This window comes from Octodon degus, unplaced genomic scaffold (assembly GCF_000260255.1).
Source record: "Octodon degus isolate 3935 unplaced genomic scaffold, OctDeg1.0 scaffold00146, whole genome shotgun sequence".
Lineage (NCBI taxonomy): Eukaryota > Metazoa > Chordata > Mammalia > Rodentia > Octodontidae > Octodon > Octodon degus.
This window is the reverse complement of record NW_004524722.1, coordinates 1,348,536-1,357,917: the sequence shown is the minus strand read 5'-3', so window position 1 is coordinate 1,357,917 and position 9,382 is coordinate 1,348,536. Positions and strand designations below refer to the sequence as shown.

General features: G+C 44.8%; 1 pseudogene; it reads right to left on the bottom strand.

The window, feature by feature from the left end:
- Positions 1–422: 422 nt before the first annotated feature.
- Positions 423–9,382, bottom strand: part of LOC101568500 — a 10,466-nt pseudogene continuing 1,506 nt past the window's right edge.

Below are 9,382 nucleotides of genomic sequence, written 5' to 3'. Positions count from 1 at the left end.
GGCAGGAATTATGTTGTTAGGAATCAAGCTTGGTGCTGGCAGAAGCTAAGCTGTCTTGTCTGGGGCTGGGGGCAGTCTCAATCTCTGCCATTTTAGAGGAAGAGGTCCACACAAAAGGTCAGCAGAGGTTGACCTTATTTCAACAGCCACCTCACATCCAGGGATTAGCGTGTCCGCAGCCCAGGTCAGAAGTGCAGCTGTGAGCAAGTCTGGCCTCTGATCGACAATGGCCGCCCAACGCCGTTTTTAGTGTCCAGACCGAATGCTACTCCACTTTTATCTTTTTCCTTAATGCTGCCAGTATACTCATGGCAGGCATTTAAAAATATCTTTCATATCTGGTACAGCCGACCTGCTGCTAGGAGGTGAGGCCTGGTTGGTGAAAGCTCACTGGGGGCATCATTTGGAAGGGCTTACTCCCCTCATGGCTTCTCCCGCTCTTCCTGCTTCCCGCCGCCTCGATGAGAGCAGCTTTCCTCTGCCATTTCCTCAGCCATGCCCCTTTTTGCCTTAGGGTTGTCAGCCATGGACTGAAGATACAGCCCAAACACAACTCTCCTTAAGCTGGGCCATATGTCTCACCAGGATTGCCCGGGCTCACTCAATTCAAAGTGATGGTCCTTTTCCGAATTCCAGCCAGTGCATGGGGCAAGCGGCCGCCCCTGGGAGGAGACTCCTGCTGATTCACAACCCCACATAGGCCGTGGGGGCTGTTTCAACTGGGAGCTCCTGCTCAGCGTAGCCTGCAGCCAGAGGAATGCACTGGGTTCATCGGATTCTCTGTTCAGTCACTATGCTCAGAACACAGAAATACGTTCTCTATAGAAGGATGAGAGTGGAGCTCTAGGTCCAGCCATAGCAGAATCAACATATATTTCCTGCTGGGCATGGTGCCACCGGCCTGTTATCTCAGCACTTGGGAGACTGAGACAGTAGGATTGTTGTGAGTTTAAGGCCATCCTGGGCTACAAAGTGAGTTCAAGCCCAGCCTAAACTGCATAGCGAGAACCTGTCTCAAAAAAGACCAAAACAAAACAAAAAGCCCCTATATTTCCTACATTCTGCATGGTGAGAGACTTTGGGGTCCTCAGTATCTTTTCCCGAAGGCTTGCTTGGTTCCAGTTCAAGCCAAAACTTGCATAAGAATATGATCGCAGTGCTTCTGGGAGGCTCCCGGCGGCACTACCGACTCCTCTGCTCTTTCCTAGGGATGAGATCAAGCGATGAGGGAGTTCTTTTTCAAGACATGAAGGCCTATGTAATTCTTCACCTGGTAACTTTGTGTGTGTGTGTGTGTGCGTGTGTGTGTGTGTGTGTGTTCTGACTTAAACCTGGGGAACATTGAGCTATATCCTCAGCTTTTTAAAAATTTCATTTTGAGATAAGGTTTCCCTAAATTGTCAGGCTACCCTTGAGTTTATGGTCCTCCTGCCTCAGCCTCTGGAGTAAATGACACCCTCTTTGTTTTCTGATTTTTTTTGGGGGGGGAAGGGTCTACAGGGTATTCAGGGTCTCACTACTAGATCTTGCTACTAGTGATCCACCTGTTTACAGCCTCCCAAGACCTGGGATTACAGGTGTGCGCAGCCACCACCATACCCAGTCTCAATTGTCATCCCAGCTCCCCCCAGGGCGGGGCCGGCACAGCAGTCCCAGGGATTGAACCCCCAGCCCCTTTGCCCACTTGCAGATGCTTTAATCTGCTGAGCTATTTGGCCAGCCCTGTGTTTTTTACTCTTTTACTTCCTTCCTCATTTATTTGATACACGATCTCGCTTCCCATCTTGAATTTATGGTGATCTTCCTGTTTCAGCCTTCCGAGCGCTGGGATTACAGGTGTATGCCACCACGTCCAGTTTCAGTGGTCTGCAGCATGCAGTGTCAGAGATCAAACCCAGGGCCTTGTGCTTGCCAGGTGAGTGCTCAGATTCCCCAAACTCTCTTCTCAGCCCAGACACCTTCTTGAATAAAGTGAGCTTCCTGGAGGCTTGCTGTCTCAACTCTAATGCTTCAGCTGCTGTTTTAGCCTGCCCTGGAGCACTTCCTCCCCGCTTCCCCTTCTATGGAAAATAACCTGGTTTCTGGTCAGCAGATGACCACAGGGCAGAATCAGAGCCAATCGGTACCCTTTCTCTGGTAGGTGGGAAAGAATGAAGCAGACAGGTAGAATCCAGAGTGTGTGTGTATGTGTGTGTGTGTGTGTGAGTGTGTATGTGTGTGTGAGTGTGTGTGTGTGAGAGAGTGTGTGTGAGTGTGTATGTGTGTGAGAGTGTGTATGTGTGTGTGAGAGTGTGAGTGTGTGTGTGAGAGTGTGAGTGTGTGTGTGCATGTGTGGATGAGTGTGAGTGTGTGTGTGTGTGAGTGCGTGTGTGTGTGTGTGTGTGTGTTTAAACTAGATCCAGATTTCTGTAATCAAACCAGAAATGCTCTGCTACAGGCTGTTTCTGAAATTTCCTCCTTGTCAGGCATAAGTATCTGTAAAGAATTGGGAGGTAAGTCACTTTATGGCTAGAAGATAAATGTGTGCTAGGGTTCATTTTAAAATTCTTTGTACCTTTACTGCCAAAGAGTGAAACTAAGTTAGGATCTCAGAATACTTGTTGTTGTCAGCATCTGTTGAAAGCAGAATGGTTGCTTAGGTGGGACGCAAGTTTTCTGCACTGTGCAAAGGGGCATGGTACATGGGTTACCATGGTACAGTGCCATGCACAGGCCAGTCTGGGGAACTTTTGGTCTAAGGGCACCGCAGCCACAAGCTCTTTCAACCCCACCTAGCCAGGGTGCTGGCCAATATGGCAGCCAATGTGACGGCAGACCCAAGTACTGAGATGAGCTGAGAAGTCCAATAAAGTCCACTTAGCAGGGCAATAGAAGGAAGCTGGTGCTCCAGGACACACGACAGTGAAATCAGCAACAAGACCAGAGGTGGAACTTTGGGATCCGTTGGAAAAACTGAAGTTCAAGCACTATCAGTGAGCAGGGCTCCTACCAAACCCTCTGGTCTTAGAACTGCCTCTCCTCCCTTCACAACTGTGCCCCAAGTTCTTTTCCTATACCCAGCACATCAAAATCCTTGGTAAAGTTTGGTTGAACTAATAAGTAGGTCAACAGTCCTTGCTTAGTTACTAGAGCAGCCACTATTGAAAAGCAGAGCATAAGCCCAAGGCCAGATGGTAACATCTGTAGAGGATGTGAGAGGGCACATGGGAAATCCATCATCCAAGTCTACTTCAGGCACCTGGGGAGTCTCTCTCTCTCTCTCTCTCTCTCTCTCTCTCTCTCTCTCTATCTATCTCTCTCTCTCTGTCTCTACTCCTTCCTTCTTTCCCTGCCCCTCCCCTGGGGAATGAACCTAAGGCCTAACACATGTTGGGCAAATGACCCACAAATGAATGACATTCTTAGACCTTTGTAAATTTTATTTTGAGATGGTATAAATTACTTGGACTGACTTTGAACTTACAATTCTCATGCCTCGCCCTCCCTGGTACCTGTGTGCTCTGTAAGGCTCCAAGGAGTCTTTAGAGGGTTAAACAGTCATACAGTCATAGGCCCTTGTAGGTAGGATTTGTGGTTTCATTGGTAACATAGTTTCTTCAAAAGCTTAGTAGAAGTTTGATTTGCCTGGTTCTGATCAGTTCTAGTGTGAATAACCATAGCTAAAGATCTTAGTTAGAGGGCTGGTGAGATGGCTCAGTCGTCTAAAGCACCTACTTAGAACAAGCTTAGCAAGGCAAAGAGACCACGGTTCAATCCCCCAGCCCCACATGCCAGCCAGCCCCACCCCCTGGTGGGCTGAGCTGGCCACACACACAAATAAAAAAAAATAAGATCTTAGTTAGATTTTTTTTCCACAGACAAAGGACAAAAAACAACTTTTTTTTTTTTTTAGCGGAGCCAGGGATTGAACTCAGGCCCTTGTACTTGCCCGGCAAGTGCTTATTCTATTGAGCCATTTCCCCAGCCTTCAAAGAATACCTTTTAATACACCATTAATACTAATGATTAAAAATTATTGCATAGTCTTTGCATTTATCCTAAAACCTTTTCTGAAAGTAAAGGAATTATATAAAAGACAATCCTTTATAAGATGGATGGCCTTTACTACCTCTATCTTCTCTCTTTTTTTTTGTCTTTTCAGTACTTTTGCCCATTGTTTTCTCATTATCTCCCCTGCCTTTTGGGCGGTACCATTTCCCCTTTTGTTTATACATAAGTGAAACACACGAAAAGTGAAACCATTCAATTGGACGCTGTTCATTGTCACACCCTATCATTTCCCATAAGGCCCTTGGTTATACAAGCAGTACATTGGTTCATTGGTATCTATTGTAAACTCATCAGGCGAAGCTTCCATTTCTTCTTTGGCCTTAGAAAGTTTCTTTTTCTTGGCTGACTTAGAATTTTTTTCTTTAGGTGACTGATCATCACAGTCTTCAATCCCATTTGTCATGTAACATAAATCACAGCTTTCACTGGTTCGCTGTTGACAGGGTCTTCTTGAAGATCTTTCTGGTTGGGTAGAATCCATCTTTGCCTTTTCTGAGGCTTGTTCACTTTCAGCAGGATCTTGGAGACACTGTGAATGCCACTCTATCTGTCTTGCTCGATTTTCTACCAATTCAAGGACTTTTTTTTTTGCCTGCTGAGGATGCTTTAAGGGCAGGTCTGGTAAGGCATGAGGATCTGGTGATTGAACCACAGAATTCTGAGCCTGACTGCTTTACTTAAGCAGGCATTTAAACAACTGAGCTAATGGGCAGACCTTCTCAATTTTCTACCAATTCAAGCATTTGTCTGACAACGAATTATTTCATCTCCCAATTCTTTTTCTTTTTAATTTATTTATTTATGTGTGAGTGAGTGTGTGTGTGTGTGTGTGTGGCCAGCTCAGCCCACCAGAGGGCGGAGCTGGCTGGCATGTGGTGCTGGGGGATTGAACCGCGGTTCCTGTGCTTTGCTAAGCTTGTTCTAAGTAGGTGCTTTAGACCACTGAGCCATCTCTCCAGCCCCATCTCCCAATTCTTGACTATTTATCCGTGCTCTCTGGAGATGCTGCTGTAGGCATTTTTTCTGGCTTGAATCATCTTCTTTCTTTTATTTTTCATAGACATCATCAATTTCCTTTCATGTTTATTGCAAACTCTGACAGTGACCTCGCTGGGGCCCAGCCAACGCCACAGTCAGGCAACCTCCCTCCCAGCCAGGTGGCGTGGTCTACTGAGGCCCTCCAGTGAGTGACCACCGTTTTCAGGCCAGTGGGAGCACCTAGGCTTGGTTTTCAAGCCTGAAGAATCTGATGTGTTTTCCTTACTAACTATTCCCCCAGTGTAATGATAGTTTTCTTCAGGCCACCTGAGACAACAGGTCTAGTGGGACGGCAACATCCTTGATTTCATCCTTGCCAATAGGCTTACAGCTTATCTAAAGAGAGAATCCGTTGTAAGTCCTGCTAAGGCTGGCACTTTGCAGTTACCACTTATAACTGCTTTAGTGCAGAAGCAATGGCCTTTTAACTCTGCAAAACTCAAAATTACAGGATTCTGTCACCCCAGATTATAGGTTACAGCAGAAGTCCTCCCTTAGCAGAGATGTGCTGAGTTGCTAGCTTGAGCATGATTTTCTCTTTTTTCCTCTCATAGGACTTTGCTAAAAGTAGCAAGAAGAAACCAGAAAACAGAAACATGCTGAATTTCTCCCATTTCTATATTTCTATATTGGGTTGCTACTGCCTCAGGTAGGCCCTGGCTGCTTTTCAGGGTGAGGCAGCTAGTCTGAAGTTTGTCCCAGTGAACCATCTCCAATATGCACAACCTTGTATGGTATCCTGTTAGGTCTGAACTGGCCCTGTGACTCACTTTAATCAACAGAATGTGGCGGAAGTGACATTTACCAGCTATAGACCTAAGCCTTAAGAATGTCTGGCATTTTCTACTTTGCATTCTTGGGATCCAGCCTCCATGTAAAGAAGCATGAGCTAAGACACTAGAAAGAAGTCATTGCTTTCCACCATCCACCAAGGTGCTGCACATGTAAGTGAAGCCACTCTGGATGCTCTGTCCCTAGCCACCATCTGACTGACACCTCAGGAAGGGGCCTTGTGAGACCCAGAGAGACAATAAAGTGCTCATTGTTTCAACCCTTTATATTTGGAGGATTGCCACACAAGAATAGGTCGCTAAAACACGAGGTTTTAACCAAATATTTTAGGTCAAAGGACCAACTCTGGGGCATATCAACAGATCAAATCCAGTCATTCGCTCCAGCCAAACAGATAACTAATGACATGAATCAGAAAAGGAACTTTAGGGGCTGGGGAGATGGCTCAGTAGGATAAGCACTTCCCTGGCAAGCACAAGGGTCTGAGTTCAATCCCCGGTTCCATGAGGAAAAAAAAAAAAAAGAAAGAAGGAAAGAAGGAAAGAAGGAAAGAAGGAAAGAAAGAAAGAAAGAAAGAAAGAAAGAAAGAAAAAGAAAGAAAGAAAGAAAGAAAGAAAGAAAGAAAGAAAGAAAGAAATCAGTGTAGCTATACTAGAAAGAGAAGGGGGCAAGAGTCTTCAGTTTGTCTGAAGACTTCACAAGGGCACTATAAAGAACTTCATAATTAAATAGGGAAGGAAAAATAGGGGCAGAGAAACACATGTAGTAAATCAGTCTTGGTCAAATGGTGGTCTCATTGACCATTGCCTCAGGATGGTCAGAAGGGCTTTTGTCTGCCATAAGGAAGTTGCCATAGCCTGGGAGGTGACTTGACTCTTGCCACAAGATCATTACCATCAAGTTCTAGAACCCACGGTGACTACAAGAGAGAATGACCCAGAGCAAAGGAAAGAGCTGTAAAATGGAGGCAGAAATGCCAAGTTTTTCCTCTTCTTTTAGGTACCTATTGGACATGCGCAGGCCCCAGTGGAACATGGGTGCTTTGTTAGCAAAAGCAGCCTCTAGGTCACTGCTACGGCACAGTCAGCTCCTGGGTATCGGCAATCACGAGCCTTCCAGTCTGTGATGTCTTGAGTCCCTGCCATCTGCAACCCAACTTTGTTCATCAAGCATCTAGGTTTGGCCCCTCATAGTACCCTATTTCCAGGTGTAGTACCAAACACATTATCAGCTAGAATCTGATTTGCCATTGAGTGACAGCGAAATTAATGTAATAGTGGTTTAAAGTAAATAGGGGTCCAGGAGCCAGGGAGTTGGCTCAGTGGAATAAGTGCTTCCCTGGCAAGTGCAAGGGCCTGAGTTCAATCTCTAGTTCTGCAAAAAAAAAAAAAAAAATGTAAATAGAATCTTATTGCTCTTTCATATATATAAAGCCCAGAGGTAAGTGACCTACAGCTGGTTTGGCCATCCAGTTGCAGGAACCCAGTCTACTTCTGTCCTACTGTTCTGCCACCCTCATCATATAGCTTTCTCCTCGTGGTCCAGGGTGGCCACTCAAGCCAAAAAATATGGCTACTTTTCAAATAACATAAAGTGAGAGGAATGAAAAAGGCTGTTCTCTCTCAAAGGACCTTTCCGGAAGTTGCACGTTATACTCCTGCCTATGTCTTATTTGCCAGTACTCACGCACATGGCCACACAAAGCTAGAAGGTAGGCTGAGAGATGTGGTCTTTATTCCAAGTGGCTCTGTGTCCAGATGTAAATCTAGGTTTCTACTAATAGAAAATGATTATTGGGAGTAATCTATCAATTTCTGCTTCATATTGCTCTGATTATACTGTCTTTCAAGTCAGTCTCAATTTCTAAAGTCTTCAAATCTTCTGTTATTATTTTTGTGTTTTGGTTGGTTTTTTTTAGCATTTCTTTCTTTCTTCTTTCTTTCCTTCCTTCCTTCCTTCCTTCCTTCCTTCCTTCCTTCCTTCCTTCCTTCTTTCTTTCTCTCCCTCCCTTCTTCCTTATTCTCTCCTCTTCCTTTTGTGGTGCTGGGAATCAAACTCAAGGCCTTTTGCATGCTAGGGAGGCCCTTGAGAAGAACTTTAGCCAGGCATGGTGGTGCCTAGCAGTCTGGGAAGGTGAGGCAAGGACAATGCAGTCTTGTGAAATCTAGTGATTTAGTGAGAACTTTTGTCAAATGTTTAAAAAATAAAAAAGACTAGGATTGTAGTTTATTGTGTAGGCTATGGGTTCAGTCCTTAGTACCATGAGGGAGAGGGAAAGAAGGAAAAGGAGGAGGAGGAGGAAGAGGAGGAGGAGGAGGAGGAGGAGGAGGAAGAAGAAGAAGAAGAAGAAGGAAGGGAGAGAAGAAATAATTTATTAATATTCTTTCTAGAATTACATTAAATTTATATAGTGATTTTGTGTGTGGTGCTGTTTGTTTGTCTGTCCTAGGAATTGAACTCAGGACCTTGCACTTGCCAGGCAGGTTCTTGTGCCACTGAGCTATATCCCTGGCACAATTTATTGCTGTTGTTGTTGTTGTTGTTAGAACCGGGGCTTAAACTCAGGCCCTTGTGCTTGCACAGGAAGTGTTTATTCCACCGAGCCATCTCCCCAGCCCCCTTGCACAATTTATATAAAGATTTTAGAAAATTGATAGTTTTATGAATGTATATCTTTCCATCTAAGACTATGCTATGTGTTTTCACTCATTCTGATCTTATTTTATAGCTTTTAATAAGCTTTGTGGTTTTCTTTTTGTAGGTTCCATTTTTTCTCTTTTGCCAGGTGTGTATGTTGATTCTAGACACCGAGGCCCTACACGTGCTAGGCAAGGACGCTGCCCTTGGTCTACAACCCAGCCTTCGGTTCTGTGCTTTTCTGAAGCTGAAGTGTTCTGAAATATTTCTTGGTTTCACTTACTATTATAAATGTAATTCTTGGGGGCCAGCAAGATAGCTCAGCTGACTAAAACACCTGCTTAGGCAAGCTTAGGCAAGCACAGGGACTGCAGTTGGATCCCCGGTACCACAAGCCACACAGCCCTGCCCCCAGGGCAGGCTGAGCCATCCACAAAAATAAATAAATAAATAAATAAATAAATAAATAAATAAATGTAATTGTCCCTTAATTTTGTTTCTAGATATTGATAAGAAGAGTGGGGGGGGAGTGATACTCTTGCTCTCAAGGGCAGTAGAGAAGCTTCTGACAGTGAGTTTCTGCTGGGAACAAGGAAAGTTGTACCCAACACCCCCACCCTCACTCTGTCCCTGGCTAGAAGAGAGGCTGAGAAGCCAAATCTAGGGGTCAAAGTTCAGAGGAGAAAAGGAAGAAAATGAGGCCAGAAAAAAGGTGGGACCAATCCGATGCTACTTTTTGTAAATTAATCATGGATTTTCTTTCCATTACCCATAGTCAGCGGGGGTCTGAAGCTATCCAAGGAAAATTACAGAGATAAACTCTCAGTAAGTTTTAAATGACTCTGATTACAGTGTATATTATAAT